Source organism: Borostomias antarcticus (assembly GCF_949987555.1).
Source record: "Borostomias antarcticus genome assembly, chromosome: 27".
Taxonomy (NCBI): Eukaryota; Metazoa; Chordata; class Actinopteri; order Stomiiformes; family Stomiidae; genus Borostomias; species Borostomias antarcticus.
The window spans coordinates 4,893,140-4,916,988 of record NC_140260.1 but is presented as its reverse complement, the minus strand read 5'-3'; positions in this window follow the sequence as shown (position 1 = coordinate 4,916,988).

Genomic DNA, 23,849 nt, shown 5'->3' with positions numbered 1-23,849 from the left:
TTGAAATCGGACAAAAACCGTACAGATATGAAAATGATGTGGTTCAAACGGCTATAACTTTTGAATCGAAAGTCGTAGAGCCTCGCAGATGGGCCCATTCGATTCCTCATCAAATTCTACAGTTAGCAGTCCCCTATGCAGATACATTTGCTGTACGAGCTTCCGTTTCCGAGATATTTGACAAAAACCGTACAGATATGAAAAATGATGTGTCAAATGTCCTTGAAATCGGACAAAAACCGTACAGATATGAAAATGATGTGGTTCAAACGGCTATAACTTTTGAATCGAAAGTCGTAGAGCCTCGCAGATGGGCTCATTCGATTCCTCATCAAATTCTACAGTTAGCAGTCCCCTACGCAGATAAATTTGCTGTACGAGCTTCCGTTTCCGAGATATTTGACAAAAACCGTACAGATATGAAAAATGATGTGTCAAATGTCCTTGAAATCGGACAAAAACCGTACAGATATGAAAATGATGTGGTTCAAACGGCTATAACTTTTGAATCGAAAGTCGTAGAGCCTCGCAGATGGGCTCATTCGATTCCTCATCAAATTCTACAGTTAGCAGTCCCCTATGCAGATAAATTTGCTGTACGAGCTTCCGTTTCCGAGATATTTGACAAAAACCGTACAGATATGAAAAATGATGTGTCAAATGTCCTTGAAATCGGACAAAAACCGTACAGATATGAAAATGATGTGGTTCAAACGGCTATAACTTTTGAATCGAAAGTCGTAGAGCCTCGCAGATGGGCTCATTCGATTCCTCATCAAATTCTACAGTTAGCAGTCCCCTATGCAGATAAATTTGATGTACGAGCTTCCGTTTCCGAGATATTTGACAAAAACCGTATCATGTTAACTTATCAAAACCACTAGAGGGCTCCTCGCCACGTTACATCTCCCATTGCTTTTATGATGTCATAGTAGACGTTGCTGACGCAGACACTTAAACAGTCAGTGATCCATTCCACCTCATCAGAGTAGCTAGTGACTTCTGGATCTGACACACTGACTTAGAGAAAACAAGTAAGTCCATAATGGGGATAAACTCTAGAGTAAGAATTTTCTACAATTATTCTGTATTCATTCTTTGACAAAAACACCCCCAATTGAAGACAGAATAGAGTACATATTGCTCTCTGAGCTTTGTTTAACCAAGTTGTCATATAAATGATGTGTTGATACTGGTTGATTAGAGGACTAGCAGTGATGGCAACTCACAGGCTCAAAAGGCTATAACTTTTGAATCGAAAGTCGTAGAGCCTCGCAGATGGGCTCATTCGATTCCTCATCAAATTCTACAGTTAGCAGTCCCCTATGCAGGTAAATTTGCTGTACGAGCTTCGGTTTCCGAGATATTTGACAAAAACCAAACAGATAAGATAAATGATGTGGCTCAAAAGGCTATAACTTTTGAATCGAAAGTCGTAGAGCCTCGCAGATGGGCTCATTCGATTCCTCATCAAATTCTACAGCTAGCAGTCCCCTATGCAGATACATTTGCTGTACGAGCTTCCGTTTCCGAGATATTTGACAAAAACCGTACAGATATGAAAAATGATGTGTCAAATGTCCTTGAAATCGGACAAAAACCGTACAGATATGAAAATGATGTGGTTCAAACGGCTATAACTTTTGAATCGAAAGTCGTAGAGCCTCGCAGATGGGCTCATTCGATTCCTCATCAAATTCTACAGTTAGCAGTCCCCTACGCAGATAAATTTGCTGTACGAGCTTCCGTTTCCGAGATATTTGACAAAAACCGTATCATGTTAACTTATCAAAACCACTAGAGGGCGCCTCGCCACGTTACATCTCCCATTGCTTTTATGATGTCATAGTAGACGTTGCTGACGCAGACACTTAAACAGTCAGTGATCCATTCCACCTCATCAGAGTAGCTAGTGACTTCTGGATCTGACACACTGACTTAGAGAAAACAAGTAAGTCCATAATGGGGATAAACTTTAGAGTAAGCATTTTCTACAATTATTCTGTATTCATTCTTTGACAAAAACACCCCCAATTGAAGACAGAATAGAGTACATATTGCTCTCTGAGCTTTGTTTAACCAAGTTGTCATATAAATGATGTGTTGATACTGGTTGATTAGAGGACTAGCAGTGATGGCTCTGGGTAATATGAGTTCCTGGGTGAACCTCCTCTTCATCAGTGATCTGGTGAATAACCAGTTGCTTTATAGGACTTCAGTCAGACTGGGGCAGATAAATATAATAATAATAATAATACTTGATTCTTTTGGTTTCTGTTTGGTAAAGTGTTATCCAGCTAGGCCTACTGTGCTGTGTTGGAAAGTCCTGTATATCTAAATATAGGCCTAATGTGCTGCTAGGTATAGGTCTATTGTGCTGTATTGTAAAGTACTTGTATACAGTAGCTACAGTAGGTATATGACTACTGTTGTTTGTTGTAAATTGCTGTACAGCTAGGTATAGACCTACTGTCCTGTGTTGTAAAGAGCTGTATAGCTACAGTATGCTCGCTGTGATATGAAGTGGTATCAATCAATCAATCAATCAATCAAAGCTGTATTTGTATAGCGCATTTCATACCCAGAGGCAACACAATGCGCTTTACAGAGAACAAGGGAGGTGGGGATACATCCCATCCCTACATATTCCAGAGGGAAGCAAAAAGTGAGCTGTACAAATTCTTCCCTGACCCCTCTCAACAAGGAAATCGAGCAAGCTCCTGGAGTATGTTTGTCTACCGGCTAAGAATATTTATAAAGCAATAAATTACATGAAATTACATTTTCAGAGTAAGAGAGGCTAAAAACATAATAGGAGAGACATGGCAAACACTGGTGTATGTCTGTGTGTGCGTGAATGTGCCTGGGCCCAGATAGAGGCAGGGGTTGGGGTAGAGAGGGGGTAGGAAAAGGATACGGACCCGGGTTAGGGTGAGGGGAAGGGGGACTGGGCCCAGGTCCAGGCCTAAGCCAGATGTGGACTGATGTGTGTACGTGTGTGTGTGTGTTAACTAAATACTACGACATCCACAGCTGACACGGGGGTATCTATCGGACTCAGGGTGGTGTGCGGGTGACAGTGGGGCATCCACTGGACCTGGTTAGAAGGTAGGAGGAAGAGAGAGAGGCACTAGGGGAGACAGAAAACGGTTAGAAGCACGCTGAGCCTTTGAAGCAACACAGATATCAGAACAGAACAAGCCTGTTTCAGGGCAACCAGCTTCTGTACACAACTTGATATACATAGCAGGATATACACCAATGTATACAGAGGATTCACAGGTAGGTTTGAGGCTGCCTTTCTGTGTCTCAAGGTCCTGGCTAGTGATTGTAGGCTAGGCCAAAAAGGTACGTCTTGAGATCTTGCTTGAAGACCTCCGTTGTTTCGACCCTTCTTAGGCACTCCGGCAGGGTGTTCCAGAGGTTGGGGGCATAGAAACTAAAAGCTGCCTCTCCGTGTTTCTTGGTCCTGGCTTTTGGGACTGTTACGAGTTCAGTACCTGTGTCACAACCCATGCCTCTAACCCTGCCTCTCTGCCTGCCCCTAACCCTGTCTCCGAGAACGAGTCCCCTGGCACCTCCCAGAGGGCGCAGAGGGAACTGCGGGCTCGTCGGCGTGAGCAGCTGCCGGTCATTCCGGTGATTGCACCCCATCCTGGCCAGCCACCACCTGCAGCCCATCAGCCCAGGAGGTTAAGAAGCCACTCCACACAGCATGCGGCGCCAGATCGTTGACCAACCAACCTAGTGGGTACACGTCTCTAGCTCCCTGCCTCGTCTGTCTTTTGAACCTTGCCTTACCCTGTTCTCCCTGTCTTCCCAGTTCCTGCCTGACCCACGCCTGTACGATTACCCCGCTCCTGCCTGACCCACGCCTGTACAACAACCCTGCTCCTGCCTGACCCACGCCTGTACGACCACCCTGCTCCTGCCTGACCCACGCCTGCCTGAGTACCATGCTCCTGCCTGACCCACGCCTGTCTGAGTACCACGCTCCTGCCCGACCCACGCCTGTCTGACTACCACGTCCCTGCCTGACCCCCGCTTGCCTCTCCGACCTGATCCTGCCTGGCCAGACCAATAAACACGCCTCCGGGCTTCACCTCCAAGCCGTTTTGAGTCTGCTTTTGGGTCCTCCTCCGCTAGCCCTAACAACCTGAGGATCTGAGTGGTCTGTTGGGCATGTACCTGACAAGCATGTCTGAAATGTTTTCTGGTGCGTGACTGTGGAGAGATTTATAGACTAGTATTAGTATTTTAAAGTCTATTCTAGAGTTGACAGGTAACCAGTGTAGTGATTTTAAGGCTGGTGTGATGTGTGCCCTTCGTCTAGTCTTAGTGAGGACTCGTACTGATCAGAGCACTATGTTGGTGTGCTTCGTAAACATGAGTCAATTGCTCTTGAATTATCTGTATGCCGAGATGTATCCAGTGATGTCCACCTCTTGAAATTTGGTCGAATTTACTGACCGCTAGATCAGTGAAACCCGGGGCTGCCAAGTCTCAGACACACGCATTGCAGCCTATTCTCACGCTCACTCGCCACGCTTCACAATTCTCACTCGGAGAAATGACCAACCTCAAAATAGCCTAGGCTACTACCAATTCAATGGCTATGGGACCCTTTTTTTTATTATTACTTGAACGAACTCTAATCTCGCCTCTCGGTCGTCCTTCGCGCTCAAAGAACGCTACCCAAATCTACCTATCGGGGAGGAGAGAGGGAGAGGGAGCCGTCCCGGCGGGGGGAGAGGGGGGTTGGTGCTTGTGACTACACTTAGTCAACGCTTTGCTTAGCAACCACTCGCAGCAAGCTCGCCTTTTTATTAATTACACCCGTGTTTACCTAATGTAGATATCCTATTTCAAAAATGCACTCATCAGTCCGACTCCAACACTTCCACACCCCTATCAAAACCACTAGAGGGCGCCTCGCCACGTTACATCTCCCATTGCTTTTATGATGTCATAGTAGACGTTGCTGACGCAGACACTTAAACAGTCAGTGATCCATTCCATCTCATCAGAGTAGCTAGTGACTTCTGGATCTGACACACTGACTTAGAGAAAACAAGTAAGTCCATAATGGGGATAAACTTTAGAGTAAGAATTTTCTACAATTATTCTGTATTCATTCTTTGACAAAAACACCCCCAATTGAAGACAGAATAGAGTACATATTGCTCTCTGAGCTTTGTTTAACCAAGTTGTCATATAAATGATGTGTTGATACTGGTTGATTAGAGGACTAGCAGTGATGGCAACTCACAGGCTCAAAAGGCTATAACTTTTGAATCGAAAGTCGTAGAGCCTCGCAGATGGGCTCATTCGATTCCTCATCAAATTCTACAGTTAGCAGTCCCCTATGCAGGTAAATTTGCTGTACGAGCTTCGGTTTCCGAGATATTTGACAAAAACCAAACAGATATGAAAAATGATGTGGCTCAAACGGCTATAACTTTTGAATCGAAAGTCGTAGAGCCTCGCAGATGGGCTCATTCGATTCCTCATCAAATTCTACAGTTAGCAGTCCCCTATGCAGATACATTTGCTGTACGAGCTTCCGTTTCCGAGATATTTGACAAAAACCGTACAGATATGAAAAATGATGTGTCAAATGTCCTTGAAATCGGACAAAAACCGTACAGATATGAAAATGATGTGGTTCAAATGGCTATAACTTTTGAATCGAAAGTCGTAGAGCCTCGCAGATGGGCTCATTCGATTCCTCATCAAATTCTACAGTTAGCAGTCCCCTATGCAGATACATTTGCTGTACGAGCTTCCGTTTCCGAGATATTTGACAAAAACCGTATCATGTTAACTTATTAAAACCACTAGAGGGCGCCTCGCCACGTTACATCTCCCATTGCTTTTATGATGTCATAGTAGACGTTGCTGACGCAGACACTTAAACAGTCAGTGATCCATTCCATCTCATCAGAGTAGCTAGTGACTTCTGGATCTGACACACTGACTTAGAGAAAACAAGTAAGTCCATAATGGGGATAAACTTTAGAGTAAGAATTTTCTACAATTATTCTGTATTCATTCTTTGACAAAAACACCCCCAATTGAAGACAGAATAGAGTACATATTGCTCTCTGAGCTTTGTTTAACCAAGTTGTCATATAAATGATGTGTTGATACTGGTTGATTAGAGGACTAGCAGTGATGGCAACTCACAGGCTCAAAAGGCTATAACTTTTGAATCGAAAGTCGTAGAGCCTCGCAGATGGGCTCATTCGATTCCTCATCAAATTCTACAGTTAGCAGTCCCCTATGCAGATAAATTTGCTGTACGAGCTTCCGTTTCCGAGATATTTGACAAAAACCAAACAGATATGAAAAATGATGTGGCTCAAACGGCTATAACTTTTGAATCGAAAGTCGTAGAGCCACGCAGATGGGCTCATTCGATTCCTCATCAAATTCTACAGTTAGCAGTCCCCTATGCAGATAAATTTGCTGTACGAGCTTCCGTTTCCGAGATATTTGACAAAAACCGTACAGATATGAAAAATGATGTGTCAAATGTCCTTGAAATCGGACAAAAACCGTACAGATATGAAAATGATGTGGTTCAAACGGCTATAACTTTTGAATCGAAAGTCGTAGAGCCTCGCAGATGGGCTCATTCGATTCCTCATCAAATTCTACAGTTAGCAGTCCCCTTTGCAGATAAATTTGCTGTACGAGCTTCCGTTTCCGAGATATTTGACAAAAACCGTACAGATATGAAAAATGATGTGTCAAATGTCCTTGAAATCGGACAAAAACCGTACAGATATGAAAATGATGTGGTTCAAACGGCTATAACTTTTGAATCGAAAGTCGTAGAGCCTCGCAGATGGGCTCATTCGATTCCTCATCAAATTCTACAGTTAGCAGTCCCCTATGCAGATAAATTTGCTGTACGAGCTTCCGTTTCCGAGATATTTGACAAAAACCGTATCATGTTAACTTATCAAAACCACTAGAGGGCGCCTCGCCACGTTACATCTCCCATTGCTTTTATGATGTCATAGTAGACGTTGCTGACGCAGACACTTAAACAGTCAGTGATCCATTCCACCTCATCAGAGTAGCTAGTGACTTCTGGATCTGACACACTGACTTAGAGAAAACAAGTAAGTCCATAATGGGGATAAACTTTAGAGTAAGAATTTTCTACAATTATTCTGTATTCATTCTTTGACAAAAACACCCCCAATTGAAGACAGAATAGAGTACATATTGCTCTCTGAGCTTTGTTTAACCAAGTTGTCATATAAATGATGTGTTGATACTGGTTGATTAGAGGACTAGCAGTGATGGCAACTCACAGGCTCAAAAGGCTATAACTTTTGAATCGAAAGTCGTAGAGCCTCGCAGATGGGCTCATTCGATTCCTCATCAAATTCTACAGTTAGCAGTCCCCTATGCAGATAAATTTGCTGTACGAGCTTCCGTTTCCGAGATATTTGACAAAAACCGTACAGATATGAAAAATGATGTGTCAAATGTCCTTGAAATCGGACAAAAACCGTACAGATATGAAAATGATGTGGTTCAAACGGCTATAACTTTTGAATCGAAAGTCGTAGAGCCTCGCAGATGGGCTCATTCGATTCCTCATCAAATTCTACAGTTAGCAGTCCCCTATGCAGATAAATTTGCTGTACGAGCTTCCGTTTCCGAGATATTTGACAAAAACCGTATCATGTTAACTTATCAAAACCACTAGAGGGCGCCTCGCCACGTTACATCTCCCATTGCTTTTATGATGTCATAGTAGACGTTGCTGACGCAGACACTTAAACAGTCAGTGATCCATTCCACCTCATCAGAGTAGCTAGTGACTTCTGGATCTGACACACTGACTTAGAGAAAACAAGTAAGTCCATAATGGGGATAAACTTTAGAGTAAGAATTTTCTACAATTATTCTGTATTCATTCTTTGACAAAAACACCCCCAATTGAAGACAGAATAGAGTACATATTGCTCTCTGAGCTTTGTTTAACCAAGTTGTCATATAAATGATGTGTTGATACTGGTTGATTAGAGGACTAGCAGTGATGGCAACTGACAGGCTCAAAAGGCTATAACTTTTGAATCGAAAGTCGTAGAGCCTCGCAGATGGGCTCATTCGATTCCTCATCAAATTCTACAGTTAGCAGTCCCCTATGCAGATAAATTTGCTGTACGAGCTTCCGTTTCCGAGATATTTGACAAAAACCGTACAGATATGAAAAATGATGTGTCAAATGTCCTTGAAATCGGACAAAAACCGTACAGATATGAAAATGATGTGGTTCAAACGGCTATAACTTTTGAATCGAAAGTCGTAGAGCCTCGCAGATGGGCTCATTCGATTCCTCATCAAATTCTACAGTTAGCAGTCCCCTATGCAGATAAATTTGCTGTACGAGCTTCCGTTTCCGAGATACTTGACAAAAACCGTACAGATATGAAAAATGATGTGTCAAATGTCCTTGAAATCGGACAAAAACCGTACAGATATGAAAATGATGTGGTTCAAACGGCTATAACTTTTGAATCGAAAGTCGTAGAGCCTCGCAGATGGGCTCATTCGATTCCTCATCAAATTCTACAGTTAGCAGTCCCCTATGCAGATAAATTTGCTGTACGAGCTTCCGTTTCCGAGATATTTGACAAAAACCGTATCATGTTAACTTATCAAAACCACTAGAGGGCGCCTCGCCACGTTACATCTCCCATTGCTTTTATGATGTCATAGTAGACATTGCTGACGCAGACACTTAAACAGTCAGTGATCCATTCCATCTCATCAGAGTAGCTAGTGACTTCTGGATCTGACACACTGACTTAGAGAAAACAAGTAAGTCCATAATGGGGATAAACTTTAGAGTAAGAATTTTCTACAATTATTCTGTATTCATTCTTTGACAAAAACACCCCCAATTGAAGACAGAATAGAGTACATATTGCTCTCTGAGCTTTGTTTAACCAAGTTGTCATATAAATGATGTGTTGATACTGGTTGATTAGAGGACTAGCAGTGATGGCAACTCACAGGCTCAAAAGGCTATAACTTTTGAATCGAAAGTCGTAGAGCCTCGCAGATGGGCTCATTCGATTCCTCATCAAATTCTACAGTTAGCAGTCCCCTATGCAGATAAATTTGCTGTACGAGCTTCCGTTTCCGAGATATTTGACAAAAACCAAACAGATATGAAAAATGATGTGGCTCAAACGGCTATAACTTTTGAATCGAAAGTCGTAGAGCCACGCAGATGGGCTCATTCGATTCCTCATCAAATTCTACAGTTAGCAGTCCCCTATGCAGATAAATTTGCTGTACGAGCTTCCGTTTCCGAGATATTTGACAAAAACCGTACAGATATGAAAAATGATGTGTCAAATGTCCTTGAAATCGGACAAAAACCGTACAGATATGAAAATGATGTGGTTCAAACGGCTATAACTTTTGAATCGAAAGTCGTAGAGCCTCGCAGATGGGCTCATTCGATTCCTCATCAAATTCTACAGTTAGCAGTCCCCTATGCAGATAAATTTGCTGTACGAGCTTCCGTTTCCGAGATATTTGACAAAAACCGTATCATGTTAACTTATCAAAACCACTAGAGGGCGCCTCGCCACGTTACATCTCCCATTGCTTTTATGATGTCATAGTAGACGTTGCTGACGCAGACACTTAAACAGTCAGTGATCCATTCCACCTCATCAGAGTAGCTAGTGACTTCTGGATCTGACACACTGACTTAGAGAAAACAAGTAAGTCCATAATGGGGATAAACTTTAGAGTAAGAATTTTCTACAATTATTCTGTATTCATTCTTTGACAAAAACACCCCCAATTGAAGACAGAATAGAGTACATATTGCTCTCTGAGCTTTGTTTAACCAAGTTGTCATATAAATGATGTGTTGATACTGGTTGATTAGAGGACTAGCAGTGATGGCAACTGACAGGCTCAAAAGGCTATAACTTTTGAATCGAAAGTCGTAGAGCCTCGCAGATGGGCTCATTCGATTCCTCATCAAATTCTACAGTTAGCAGTCCCCTATGCAGATAAATTTGCTGTACGAGCTTCCGTTTCCGAGATATTTGACAAAAACCGTACAGATATGAAAAATGATGTGTCAAATGTCCTTGAAATCGGACAAAAACCGTACAGATATGAAAATGATGTGGTTCAAACGGCTATAACTTTTGAATCGAAAGTCGTAGAGCCTCGCAGATGGGCTCATTCGATTCCTCATCAAATTCTACAGTTAGCAGTCCCCTATGCAGATAAATTTGCTGTACGAGCTTCCGTTTCCGAGATACTTGACAAAAACCGTACAGATATGAAAAATGATGTGTCAAATGTCCTTGAAATCGGACAAAAACCGTACAGATATGAAAATGATGTGGTTCAAACGGCTATAACTTTTGAATCGAAAGTCGTAGAGCCTCGCAGATGGGCTCATTCGATTCCTCATCAAATTCTACAGTTAGCAGTCCCCTATGCAGATAAATTTGCTGTACGAGCTTCCGTTTCCGAGATATTTGACAAAAACCGTATCATGTTAACTTATCAAAACCACTAGAGGGCGCCTCGCCACGTTACATCTCCCATTGCTTTTATGATGTCATAGTAGACATTGCTGACGCAGACACTTAAACAGTCAGTGATCCATTCCATCTCATCAGAGTAGCTAGTGACTTCTGGATCTGACACACTGACTTAGAGAAAACAAGTAAGTCCATAATGGGGATAAACTTTAGAGTAAGAATTTTCTACAATTATTCTGCATTCATTCTTTGACAAAAACACCCCCAATTGAAGACAGAATAGAGTACATATTGCTCTCTGAGCTTTGTTTAACCAAGTTGTCATATAAATGATGTGTTGATACTGGTTGATTAGAGGACTAGCAGTGATGGCAACTCACAGGCTCAAAAGGCTATAACTTTTGAATCGAAAGTCGTAGAGCCTCGCAGATGGGCTCATTCGATTCCTCATCAAATTCTACAGTTAGCAGTCCCCTATGCAGATAAATTTGCTGTACGAGCTTCCGTTTCCGAGATATTTGACAAAAACCGTACAGATATGAAAAATGATGTGTCAAATGTCCTTGAAATCGGACAAAAACCGTACAGATATGAAAATGATGTGGTTCAAACGGCTATAACTTTTGAATCGAAAGTCGTAGAGCCTCGCAGATGGGCTCATTCGATTCCTCATCAAATTCTACAGTTAGCAGTCCCCTACGCAGATAAATTTGCTGTACGAGCTTCCGTTTCCGAGATATTTGACAAAAACCGTACAGATATGAAAAATGATGTGTCAAATGTCCTTGAAATCGGACAAAAACCGTACAGATATGAAAATGATGTGGTTCAAACGGCTATAACTTTTGAATCGAAAGTCGTAGAGCCTCGCAGATGGGCTCATTCGATTCCTCATCAAATTCTACAGTTAGCAGTCCCCTATGCAGATAAATTTGCTGTACGAGCTTCCGTTTCCGAGATATTTGACAAAAACCGTATCATGTTAACTTATCAAAACCACTAGAGGGCGCCTCGCCACGTTACATCTCCCATTGCTTTTATGATGTCATAGTAGACGTTGCTGACGCAGACACTTAAACAGTCAGTGATCCATTCCATCTCATCAGAGTAGCTAGTGACTTCTGGATCTGACACACTGACTTAGAGAAAACAAGTAAGTCCATAATGGGGATAAACTTTAGAGTAAGAATTTTCTACAATTATTCTGTATTCATTCTTTGACAAAAACACCCCCAATTGAAGACAGAATAGAGTACATATTGCTCTCTGAGCTTTGTTTAACCAAGTTGTCATATAAATGATGTGTTGATACTGGTTGATTAGAGGACTAGCAGTGATGGCAACTCACAGGCTCAAAAGGCTATAACTTTTGAATCGAAAGTCGTAGAGCCTCGCAGATGGGCTCATTCGATTCCTCATCAAATTCTACAGTTAGCAGTCCCCTATGCAGATAAATTTGCTGTACGAGCTTCCGTTTCCGAGATATTTGACAAAAACCAAACAGATATGAAAAATGATGTGGCTCAAACGGCTATAACTTTTGAATCGAAAGTCGTAGAGCCACGCAGATGGGCTCATTCGATTCCTCATCAAATTCTACAGTTAGCAGTCCCCTATGCAGATAAATTTGCTGTACGAGCTTCCGTTTCCGAGATATTTGACAAAAACCGTACAGATATGAAAAATGATGTGTCAAATGTCCTTGAAATCGGACAAAAACCGTACAGATATGAAAATGATGTGGTTCAAACGGCTATAACTTTTGAATCGAAAGTCGTAGAGCCTCGCAGATGGGCTCATTCGATTCCTCATCAAATTCTACAGTTAGCAGTCCCCTATGCAGATAAATTTGCTGTACGAGCTTCCGTTTCCGAGATATTTGACAAAAACCGTATCATGTTAACTTATCAAAACCACTAGAGGGCGCCTCGCCACGTTACATCTCCCATTGCTTTTATGATGTCATAGTAGACGTTGCTGACGCAGACACTTAAACAGTCAGTGATCCATTCCACCTCATCAGAGTAGCTAGTGACTTCTGGATCTGACACACTGACTTAGAGAAAACAAGTAAGTCCATAATGGGGATAAACTTTAGAGTAAGAATTTTCTACAATTATTCTGTATTCATTCTTTGACAAAAACACCCCCAATTGAAGACAGAATAGAGTACATATTGCTCTCTGAGCTTTGTTTAACCAAGTTGTCATATAAATGATGTGTTGATACTGGTTGATTAGAGGACTAGCAGTGATGGCAACTCACAGGCTCAAAAGGCTATAACTTTTGAATCGAAAGTCGTAGAGCCTCGCAGATGGGCTCATTCGATTCCTCATCAAATTCTACAGTTAGCAGTCCCCTATGCAGATAAATTTGCTGTACGAGCTTCCGTTTCCGAGATATTTGACAAAAACCAAACAGATATGAAAAATGATGTGGCTCAAACGGCTATAACTTTTGAATCGAAAGTCGTAGAGCCACGCAGATGGGCTCATTCGATTCCTCATCAAATTCTACAGTTAGCAGTCCCCTATGCAGATAAATTTGCTGTACGAGCTTCCGTTTCCGAGATATTTGACAAAAACCGTACAGATATGAAAAATGATGTGTCAAATGTCCTTGAAATCGGACAAAAACCGTACAGATATGAAAATGATGTGGTTCAAACGGCTATAACTTTTGAATCGAAAGTCGTAGAGCCTCGCAGATGGGCTCATTCGATTCCTCATCAAATTCTACAGTTAGCAGTCCCCTATGCAGATAAATTTGCTGTACGAGCTTCCGTTTCCGAGATATTTGACAAAAACCGTACAGATATGAAAAATGATGTGTCAAATGTCCTTGAAATCGGACAAAAACCGTACAGATATGAAAATGATGTGGTTCAAACGGCTATAACTTTTGAATCGAAAGTCATAGAGCCTCGCAGATGGGCTCATTCGATTCCTCATCAAATTCTACAGTTAGCAGTCCCCTATGCAGATAAATTTGCTGTACGAGCTTCCGTTTCCGAGATATTTGACAAAAAACGTATCATGTTAACTTATCAAAACCACTAGAGGGCGCCTCGCCACGTTATATCTCCCATTGCTTTTATGATGTCATAGTAGACGTTGCTGACGCAGACACTTAAACAGTCAGTGATCCATTCCACCTCATCAGAGTAGCTAGTGACTTCTGGATCTGACACACTGACTTAGAGAAAACAAGTAAGTCCATAATGGGGATAAACTTTAGAGTAAGAATTTTCTACAATTATTCTGTATTCATTCTTTGACAAAAACACCCCCAATTGAAGACAGAATAGAGTACATATTGCTCTCTGAGCTTTGTTTAACCAAGTTGTCATATAAATGATGTGTTGATACTGGTTGATTAGAGGACTAGCAGTGATGGCAACTCACAGGCTCAAAAGGCTATAACTTTTGAATCGAAAGTCGTAGAGCCTCGCAGATGGGCTCATTCGATTCCTCATCAAATTCTACAGTTAGCAGTCCCCTATGCAGATAAATTTGCTGTACGAGCTTCCGTTTCCGAGATATTTGACAAAAACCGTACAGATATGAAAAATGATGTGTCAAATGTCCTTGAAATCGGACAAAAACCGTACAGATATGAAAATGATGTGGTTCAAACGGCTATAACTTTTGAATCGAAAGTCGTAGAGCCTCGCAGATGGGCTCATTCGATTCCTCATCAAATTCTACAGTTAGCAGTCCCCTATGCAGATAAATTTGCTGTACGAGCTTCCGTTTCCGAGATATTTGACAAAAACCGTATCATGTTAACTTATCAAAACCACTAGAGGGCGCCTCGCCACGTTACATCTCCCATTGCTTTTATGATGTCATAGTAGACGTTGCTGACGCAGACACTTAAACAGTCAGTGATCCATTCCATCTCATCAGAGTAGCTAGTGACTTCTGGATCTGACACACTGACTTAGAGAAAACAAGTAAGTCCATAATGGGGATAAACTTTAGAGTAAGAATTTTCTACAATTATTCTGTATTCATTCTTTGACAAAAACACCCCCAATTGAAGACAGAATAGAGTACATATTGCTCTCTGAGCTTTGTTTAACCAAGTTGTCATATAAATGATGTGTTGATACTGGTTGATTAGAGGACTAGCAGTGATGGCAACTCACAGGCTCAAAAGGCTATAACTTTTGAATCGAAAGTCGTAGAGCCTCGCAGATGGGCTCATTCGATTCCTCATCAAATTCTACAGTTAGCAGTCCCCTATGCAGATAAATTTGCTGTACGAGCTTCCGTTTCCGAGATATTTGACAAAAACCAAACAGATATGAAAAATGATGTGGCTCAAACGGCTATAACTTTTGAATCGAAAGTCGTAGAGCCACGCAGATGGGCTCATTCGATTCCTCATCAAATTCTACAGTTAGCAGTCCCCTATGCAGATAAATTTGCTGTACGAGCTTCCGTTTCCGAGATATTTGACAAAAACCGTACAGATATGAAAAATGATGTGTCAAATGTCCTTGAAATCGGACAAAAACCGTACAGATATGAAAATGATGTGGTTCAAACGGCTATAACTTTTGAATCGAAAGTCGTAGAGCCTCGCAGATGGGCTCATTCGATTCCTCATCAAATTCTACAGTTAGCAGTCCCCTATGCAGATAAATTTGCTGTACGAGCTTCCGTTTCCGAGATATTTGACAAAAACCGTATCATGTTAACTTATCAAAACCACTAGAGGGCGCCTCGCCACGTTACATCTCCCATTGCTTTTATGATGTCATAGTAGACGTTGCTGACGCAGACACTTAAACAGTCAGTGATCCATTCCACCTCATCAGAGTAGCTAGTGACTTCTGGATCTGACACACTGACTTAGAGAAAACAAGTAAGTCCATAATGGGGATAAACTTTAGAGTAAGAATTTTCTACAATTATTCTGTATTCATTCTTTGACAAAAACACCCCCAATTGAAGACAGAATAGAGTACATATTGCTCTCTGAGCTTTGTTTAACCAAGTTGTCATATAAATGATGTGTTGATACTGGTTGATTAGAGGACTAGCAGTGATGGCAACTCACAGGCTCAAAAGGCTATAACTTTTGAATCGAAAGTCGTAGAGCCTCGCAGATGGGCTCATTCGATTCCTCATCAAATTCTACAGTTAGCAGTCCCCTATGCAGATAAATTTGCTGTACGAGCTTCCGTTTCCGAGATATTTGACAAAAACCAAACAGATATGAAAAATGATGTGGCTCAAACGGCTATAACTTTTGAATCGAAAGTCGTAGAGCCACGCAGATGGGCTCATTCGATTCCTCATCAAATTCTACAGTTAGCAGTCCCCTATGCAGATAAATTTGCTGTACGAGCTTCCGTTTCCGAGATATTTGACAAAAACCGTACAGATATGAAAAATGATGTGTCAAATGTCCTTGAAATCGGACAAAAACCGTACAGATATGAAAATGATGTGGTTCAAACGGCTATAACTTTTGAATCGAAAGTCGTAGAGCCTCGCAGATGGGCTCATTCGATTCCTCATCAAATTCTACAGTTAGCAGTCCCCTATGCAGATAAATTTGCTGTACGAGCTTCCGTTTCCGAGATATTTGACAAAAACCGTACAGATATGAAAAATGATGTGTCAAATGTCCTTGAAATCGGACAAAAACCGTACAGATATGAAAATGATGTGGTTCAAACGGCTATAACTTTTGAATCGAAAGTCATAGAGCCTCGCAGATGGGCTCATTCGATTCCTCATCAAATTCTACAGTTAGCAGTCCCCTATGCAGATAAATTTGCTGTACGAGCTTCCGTTTCCGAGATATTTGACAAAAAACGTATCATGTTAACTTATCAAAACCACTAGAGGGCGCCTCGCCACGTTATATCTCCCATTGCTTTTATGATGTCATAGTAGACGTTGCTGACGCAGACACTTAAACAGTCAGTGATCCATTCCACCTCATCAGAGTAGCTAGTGACTTCTGGATCTGACACACTGACTTAGAGAAAACAAGTAAGTCCATAATGGGGATAAACTTTAGAGTAAGAATTTTCTACAATTATTCTGTATTCATTCTTTGACAAAAACACCCCCAATTGAAGACAGAATAGAGTACATATTGCTCTCTGAGCTTTGTTTAACCAAGTTGTCATATAAATGATGTGTTGATACTGGTTGATTAGAGGACTAGCAGTGATGGCAACTCACAGGCTCAAAAGGCTATAACTTTTGAATCGAAAGTCGTAGAGCCTCGCAGATGGGCTCATTCGATTCCTCATCAAATTCTACAGTTAGCAGTCCCCTATGCAGATAAATTTGCTGTACGAGCTTCCGTTTCCGAGATATTTGACAAAAACCGTACAGATATGAAAAATGATGTGTCAAATGTCCTTGAAATCGGACAAAAACCGTACAGATATGAAAATGATGTGGTTCAAACGGCTATAACTTTTGAATCGAAAGTCGTAGAGCCTCGCAGATGGGCTCATTCGATTCCTCATCAAATTCTACAGTTAGCAGTCCCCTATGCAGATAAATTTGCTGTACGAGCTTCCGTTTCCGAGATATTTGACAAAAACCAAACAGATATGAAAAATGATGTGGCTCAAACGGCTATAACTTTTGAATCGAAAGTCGTAGAGCCACGCAGATGGGCTGATTCGATTCCTCATCAAATTCTACAGTTAGCAGTCCCCTATGCAGATAAATTTGCTGTACGAGCTTCCGTTTCCGAGATATTTGACAAAAACCGTACAGATATGAAAAATGATGTGTCAAATGTCCTTGAAATCGGACAAAAACCGTACAGATATGAAAATGATGTGGTTCAAACGGCTATAACTTTTGAATCGAAAGTCGTAGAGCCTCGCAGATGGGCTCATTCGATTCCTCATCAAATTCTACAGTTAGCAGTCCCCTATGCAGATAAATTTGCTGTACGAGCTTCCGTTTCCGAGATATTTGACAAAAACCGTACAGATATGAAAAATGATGTGTCAAATGTCCTTGAAATCGGACAAAAACCGTACAGATATGAAAATGATGTGGTTCAAACGGCTATAACTTTTGAATCGAAAGTCATAGAGCCTCGCAGATGGGCTCATTCGATTCCTCATCAAATTCTACAGTTAGCAGTCCCCTATGCAGATAAATTTGCTGTACGAGCTTCCGTTTCCGAGATATTTGACAAAAAACGTATCATGTTAACTTATCAAAACCACTAGAGGGCGCCTCGCCACGTTATATCTCCCATTGCTTTTATGATGTCATAGTAGACGTTGCTGACGCAGACACTTAAACAGTCAGTGATCCATTCCACCTCATCAGAGTAGCTAGTGACTTCTGGATCTGACACACTGACTTAGAGAAAACAAGTAAGTCCATAATGGGGATAAACTTTAGAGTAAGAATTTTCTACAATTATTCTGTATTCATTCTTTGACAAAAACACCCCCAATTGAAGACAGAATAGAGTACATATTGCTCTCTGAGCTTTGTTTAACCAAGTTGTCATATAAATGATGTGTTGATACTGGTTGATTAGAGGACTAGCAGTGATGGCAACTCACAGGCTCAAAAGGCTATAACTTTTGAATCGAAAGTCGTAGAGCCTCGCAGATGGGCTCATTCGATTCCTCATCAAATTCTACAGTTAGCAGTCCCCTATGCAGATAAATTTGCTGTACGAGCTTCCGTTTCCGAGATATTTGACAAAAACCGTACAGATATGAAAAATGATGTGTCAAATGTCCTTGAAATCGGACAAAAACCGTACAGATATGAAAATGATGTGGTTCAAACGGCTATAACTTTTGAATCGAAAGTCGTAGAGCCTCGCAGATGGGCTCATTCGATTCCTCATCAAATTCTACAGTTAGCAGTCCCCTAAGCAGATAAATTTGCTGTACGAGCTTCCGTTTCCGAGATATTTGACAAAAACCAAACAGATATGAAAAATGATGTGGCTCAAACGGCTATAACTTTTGAATCGAAAGTCGTAGAGCCACGCAGATGGGCTCATTCGATTCCTCATCAAATTCTACAGTTAGCAGTCCCCTATGCAGATAAATTTGCTGTACGAGCTTCCGTTTCCGAGATATTTGACAAAAACCGTACAGATATGAAAAATGATGTGTCAAATGTCCTTGAAATCGGACAAAAACCGTACAGATATGAAAATGATGTGGTTCAAACGGCTATAACTTTTGAATCGAAAGTCATAGAGCCTCGCAGATGGGCTCATTCGATTCCTCATCAAATTCTACAGTTAGCAGTCCCCTATGCAGATAAATTTGCTGTACGAGCTTCCGTTTCCGAGATATTTGACAAAAAACGTATCATGTTAACTTATCAAAACCACTAGAGGGCGCCTCGCCACGTTACATCTCCCATTGCTTTTATGATGTCATAGTAGACGTTGCTGACGCAGACACTTAAACAGTCAGTGATCCATTCCACCTCATCAGAGTAGCTAGTGACTTCTGGATCTGACACACTGACTTAGAGAAAACAAGTAAGTCCATAATGGGGATAAACTTTAGAGTAAGAATTTTCTACAATTATTCTGTATTCATTCTTTGACAAAAACACCCCCAATTGAAGACAGAATAGAGTACATATTGCTCTCTGAGCTTTGTTTAACCAAGTTGTCATATAAATGATGTGTTGATACTGGTTGATTAGAGGACTAGCAGTGATGGCAACTCACAGGCTCAAAAGGCTATAACTTTTGAATCGAAAGTCGTAGAGCCTCGCAGATGGGCTCATTCGATTCCTCATCAAATTCTACAGTTAGCAGTCCCCTATGCAGATAAATTTGCTGTACGAGCTTCCGTTTCCGAGATATTTGACAAAAACCAAACAGATATGAAAAATGATGTGGCTCAAACGGCTATAACTTTTGAATCGAAAGTCGTAGAGCCACGCAGATGGGCTCATTCGATTCCTCATCAAATTCTACAGTTAGCAGTCCCCTATGCAGATAAATTTGCTGTACGAGCTTCCGTTTCCGAGATATTTGACAAAAACCGTACAGATATGAAAAATGATGTGTCAAATGTCCTTGAAATCGGACAAAAACCGTACAGATATGAAAATGATGTGGTTCAAACGGCTATAACTTTTGAATCGAAAGTCGTAGAGCCTCGCAGATGGGCTCATTCGATTCCTCATCAAATTCTACAGTTAGCAGTCCCCTATGCAGATAAATTTGCTGTACGAGCTTCCGTTTCCGAGATATTTGACAAAAACCGTACAGATATGAAAAATGATGTGTCAAATGTCCTTGAAATCGGACAAAAACCGTACAGATATGAAAATGATGTGGTTCAAACGGCTATAACTTTTGAATCGAAAGTCATAGAGCCTCGCAGATGGGCTCATTCGATTCCTCATCAAATTCTACAGTTAGCAGTCCCCTATGCAGATAAATTTGCTGTACGAGCTTCCGTTTCCGAGATATTTGACAAAAAACGTATCATGTTAACTTATCAAAACCACTAGAGGGCGCCTCGCCACGTTATATCTCCCATTGCTTTTATGATGTCATAGTAGACGTTGCTGACGCAGACACTTAAACAGTCAGTGATCCATTCCACCTCATCAGAGTAGCTAGTGACTTCTGGATCTGACACACTGACTTAGAGAAAACAAGTAAGTCCATAATGGGGATAAACTTTAGAGTAAGAATTTTCTACAATTATTCTGTATTCATTCTTTGACAAAAACACCCCCAATTGAAGACAGAATAGAGTACATATTGCTCTCTGAGCTTTGTTTAACCAAGTTGTCATATAAATGATGTGTTGATACTGGTTGATTAGAGGACTAGCAGTGATGGCAACTCACAGGCTCAAAAGGCTATAACTTTTGAATCGAAAGTCGTAGAGCCTCGCAGATGGGCTCATTCGATTCCTCATCAAATTCTACAGTTAGCAGTCCCCTATGCAGATAAATTTGCTGTACGAGCTTCCGTTTCCGAGATATTTGACAAAAACCGTACAGATATGAAAAATGATGTGTCAAATGTCCTTGAAATCGGACAAAAACCGTACAGATATGAAAATGATGTGGTTCAAACGGCTATAACTTTTGAATCGAAAGTCGTAGAGCCTCGCAGATGGGCTCATTCGATTCCTCATCAAATTCTACAGTTAGCAGTCCCCTATGCAGATAAATTTGCTGTACGAGCTTCCGTTTCCGAGATATTTGACAAAAACCAAACAGATATGAAAAATGATGTGGCTCAAACGGCTATAACTTTTGAATCGAAAGTCGTAGAGCCACGCAGATGGGCTGATTCGATTCCTCATCAAATTCTACAGTTAGCAGTCCCCTATGCAGATAAATTTGCTGTACGAGCTTCCGTTTCCGAGATATTTGACAAAAACCGTACAGATATGAAAAATGATGTGTCAAATGTCCTTGAAATCGGACAAAAACCGTACAGATATGAAAATGATGTGGTTCAAACGGCTATAACTTTTGAATCGAAAGTCGTAGAGCCTCGCAGATGGGCTCATTCGATTCCTCATCAAATTCTACAGTTAGCAGTCCCCTATGCAGATAAATTTGCTGTACGAGCTTCCGTTTCCGAGATATTTGACAAAAACCGTACAGATATGAAAAATGATGTGTCAAATGTCCTTGAAATCGGACAAAAACCGTACAGATATGAAAATGATGTGGTTCAAACGGCTATAACTTTTGAATCGAAAGTCATAGAGCCTCGCAGATGGGCTCATTCGATTCCTCATCAAATTCTACAGTTAGCAGTCCCCTAAGCAGATAAATTTGCTGTACGAGCTTCCGTTTCCGAGATATTTGACAAAAACCAAACAGATATGAAAAATGATGTGGCTCAAACGGCTATAACTTTTGAATCGAAAGTCGTAGAGCCACGCAGATGGGCTCATTCGATTCCTCATCAAATTCTACAGTTAGCAGTCCCCTATGCAGATAAATTTGCTGTACGAGCTTCCGTTTCCGAGATATTTGACAAAAACCGTACAGATATGAAAAATGATGTGTCAAATGTCCTTGAAATCGGACAAAAACCGTACAGATATGAAAATGATGTGGTTCAAACGGCTATAACTTTTGAATCGAAAGTCATAGAGCCTCGCAGATGGGCTCATTCGATTCCTCATCAAATTCTACAGTTAGCAGTCCCCTATGCAGATAAATTTGCTGTACGAGCTTCCGTTTCCGAGATATTTGACAAAAAACGTATCATGTTAACTTATCAAAACCACTAGAGGGCGCCTCGCCACGTTACATCTCCCATTGCTTTTATGATGTCATAGTAGACGTTGCTGACGCAGACACTTAAACAGTCAGTGATCCATTCCACCTCATCAGAGTAGCTAGTGACTTCTGGATCTGACACACTGACTTAGAGAAAACAAGTAAGTCCATAATGGGGATAAACTTTAGAGTAAGAATTTTCTACAATTATTCTGTATTCATTCTTTGACAAAAACACCCCCAATTGAAGACAGAATAGAGTACATATTGCTCTCTGAGCTTTGTTTAACCAAGTTGTCATATAAATGATGTGTTGATACTGGTTGATTAGAGGACTAGCAGTGATGGCAACTCACAGGCTCAAAAGGCTATAACTTTTGAATCGAAAGTCGTAGAGCCTCGCAGATGGGCTCATTCGATTCCTCATCAAATTCTACAGTTAGCAGTCCCCTATGCAGATAAATTTGCTGTACGAGCTTCCGTTTCCGAGATATTTGACAAAAACCAAACAGATATGAAAAATGATGTGGCTCAAACGGCTATAACTTTTGAATCGAAAGTCGTAGAGCCACGCAGATGGGCTCATTCGATTCCTCATCAAATTCTACAGTTAGCAGTCCCCTATGCAGATAAATTTGCTGTACGAGCTTCCGTTTCCGAGATATTTGACAAAAACCGTACAGATATGAAAAATGATGTGTCAAATGTCCTTGAAATCGGACAAAAAACGTACAGATATGAAAATGATGTGGTTCAAACGGCTATAACTTTTGAATCGAAAGTCGTAGAGCCTCGCAGATGGGCTCATTCGATTCCTCATCAAATTCTACAGTTAGCAGTCCCCTATGCAGATAAATTTGCTGTACGAGCTTCCGTTTCCGAGATATTTGACAAAAACCGTATCATGTTAACTTATCAAAACCACTAGAGGGCGCCTCGCCACGTTACATCTCCCATTGCTTTTATGATGTCATAGTAGACGTTGCTGACGCAGACACTTAAACAGTCAGTGATCCATTCCACCTCATCAGAGTAGCTAGTGACTTCTGGATCTGACACACTGACTTAGAGAAAACAAGTAAGTCCATAATGGGGATAAACTTTAGAGTAAGAATTTTCTACAATTATTCTGTATTCATTCTTTGACAAAAACACCCCCAATTGAAGACAGAATAGAGTACATATTGCTCTCTGAGCTTTGTTTAACCAAGTTGTCATATAAATGATGTGTTGATACTGGTTGATTAGAGGACTAGCAGTGATGGCAACTCACAGGCTCAAAAGGCTATAACTTTTGAATCGAAAGTCGTAGAGCCTCGCAGATGGGCTCATTCGATTCCTCATCAAATTCTACAGTTAGCAGTCCCCTATGCAGATAAATTTGCTGTACGAGCTTCCGTTTCCGAGATATTTGACAAAAACCGTACAGATATGAAAAATGATGTGTCAAATGTCCTTGAAATCGGACAAAAACCGTACAGATATGAAAATGATGTGGTTCAAACGGCTATAACTTTTGAATCGAAAGTCGTAGAGCCTCGCAGATGGGCTCATTCGATTCCTCATCAAATTCTACAGTTAGCAGTCCCCTATGCAGATAAATTTGCTGTACGAGCTTCGGTTTCCGAGATATTTGACAAAAACCAAACAGATATGAAAAATGATGTGGCTCAAACGGCTATAACTTTTGAATCGAAAGTCGTAGAGCCTCGCAGATGGGCCCATTCGATTCCTCATCAAATTCTACAGTTAGCAGTCCCCTATGCAGATACATTTGCTGTACGAGCTTCCGTTTCCGAGATATTTGACAAAAACCGTACAGATATGAAAAATGATGTGTCAAATGTCCTTGAAATCGGACAAAAACCGTACAGATATGAAAATGATGTGGTTCAAACGGCTATAACTTTTGAATCGAAAGTCGTAGAGCCTCGCAGATGGGCTCATTCGATTCCTCATCAAATTCTACAGTTAGCAGTCCCCTACGCAGATAAATTTGCTGTACGAGCTTCCGTTTCCGAGATATTTGACAAAAACCGTACAGATATGAAAAATGATGTGT